Source organism: Heliangelus exortis, chromosome Z, assembly GCF_036169615.1.
Source record: "Heliangelus exortis chromosome Z, bHelExo1.hap1, whole genome shotgun sequence".
In the NCBI taxonomy this organism is placed as follows: Eukaryota; Metazoa; Chordata; class Aves; order Apodiformes; family Trochilidae; genus Heliangelus; species Heliangelus exortis.
Window position 1 is genome coordinate 36,247,230 of NC_092454.1, and position 2,341 is coordinate 36,249,570.

Consider the following 2,341-nt stretch of genomic DNA (forward strand, 5'->3'; position numbering starts at 1 on the left):
AAGACATCCGGCGGATCTGTCTTCTTTCTTTCTGTACTGAGATCAAAAGGCATCCTGTGTTAGTCACAGGAGATAGAATTTCTCATATCTGTCTAGTTAGTTTAATAACCAGAGTGCACTGTATTCATTTTCATGGTTATCCTAATTTTAAAATATGCCAGTTCTCTGCTTTAGTGAGTATTTCCTCATTTTATAAATCAGGTTCAGCAGAAGGGGCCAATTCTTGTTGCTATTGAAGTCAAACATCACATTGACCTTTAGCTGCATTCAGAACTGACCTGCCCCATGACATCATCTGCTTAAATAGGAAAGGTAAGGACTTATTATGTGTTTTTTTAATTTCCAGGATCACAGCTGAGGTGGGCAGACCACTTCTGAACACATTTTTTCTTTAGGCTCACATTTTAGTGAGCCTTGACCTAATAGCAGTGAAAGTACACAAGCAGCTCATCTTCGCTTCCCAAGACACCTGAGTATACCTTTGGTAGCTGTAATTCAACTGCATATGATTATGCTGAACTTTGGAATAGCACATCCACTTTGCCCCCTTTCTTCAGGAAGGAGCTGAACCACTGTCTGGCAATGTCCACCAGGAAGACCAACCCCACAGAGTCTGCTCCTGCCAAGGTCAACAGCTGACCAGCTATTTACAGAGAAGTTCTTGTACCAGCACAGGTCCACTAGCTTAAATGGTGATGAGCACTGATTCAGGCTGTCCAAGGTTAACTGGAGCCTCTGAGCAACTTTACTTTCCACTTACAACCAAATAAACAGCTTAACATGATATACGTACAGCCCAGAAAACGTACTGGGTCCTGGACTGCATCAAAAGAAGCACAGACAGTTGTTTGAGGGAGGTGATTCTCCACCTCTACTCTGCTCCTGTGACACCCCACCTGGAGCACTGTGTCTAATTCTGGAGTCCCCAGCATAAGAAGGGCGTAGAGCTCCTTGAGTGTGTCCAGAGGAAAGCCACGAAAATGATCAGAGGGCTGGAGCACCTCCTGTCCAAAAAGACAGGATGAGATAGTTGGGTTTGTTTCTCCTCCTGGAGAAGAGGAGGTTCTCTGATGACACTATAGCAACCTTCCAATACCTGTAGGGGGCCTGCAAGAAAGCTGGGGCAGGACTTTTTGCACAGGTGTGTAGTGACAGGACAAGGGAAAACAGTTCAAACCTTGAAGAGGAGAGATTTAGATTAGATATTAGGAGGAAATTCTTTACTATGGGAGTTGTAAGACACTGGAACAGATTGCCCAGGGCAGCTATGTCTTGCCCTCTCCCTGGAAGTGTTCAAGGCCAGGTTGGATGGGGCCCTGAGCAACCTGGTCTAGTGAGAGGTGTCCCTGCCCATGGCAGGGAGGTTGAAACGAGATGATCCTTAAAATCCCATCAAACCCACACCAGTCTATTACTCTATGATAAAATAATGTCATTGCATGGACCAGGAGAGAGGTAAATCATAGTCTGAGATACATGGACTCTTACATACACAGCAGGATCTGACTAAATGGCTTTCAAATAGGCCCTTGAAATCCCAGGGGGGAAAAAAAAAAAATAAAAGACTAGATTCATATATCAGTCATTTGGCACAGAAAAGTGTGTGGTAGAAGAAATGAGAGAAAAAAACAGGAATAGTGGAAGCATTCCTGGTTCAGCACGATCCTTTAACTTTCATGAGATTTTCAAAACAACTAAGAGAGATTAGAAATTGGTGTAAATGCTTCTGACATTAGAAATCAATAACATGCAAAGGGCTGAACTACTGACATTGACAAGAATCACTCCCCAGTGCACTGACTTCTGGCACATTCTGACAAAAATGAAAAAAAAAAATAGAACTAAAAATAGCTAGATAGCTAGATGGGCAGAAAACAGTCATAGGAATATCTCTCTTTTATTGTGCCTGATGAGCTGTAGGCATGCAAGTCATGGTATCATTCATTTATAAGTCAGCAGATAAGACACTGAGATCATGCACATGGATGTTTTTCACCCTCCTAAGTGCTGCTTTGAACATCTTCAATATTTCAAGTTCTCTCTTTAAAATTACATCAGACATCTGTGATAGCTGACTGTTCTTGTTAATTAATTCTTATGTTTAGTGCTCTGCTGTTGTCACCATTTGTTCATGGACTTTTCATTATCATAATATTTGTTTATCTGAATAAATAAAGCAAACAATAACATTCTGTAGTACAACACAGCTTCCAGTGCCGACAGAAACGCATGTATGAAAGTCTCTTTAGGAAAACATATTCCTTCCAAACCACATGCAGTGATGCCTCTAAATGAGTAAATTTAGGTAATTAACACAAAGCCAAGCCAAAGGAATGCAGCA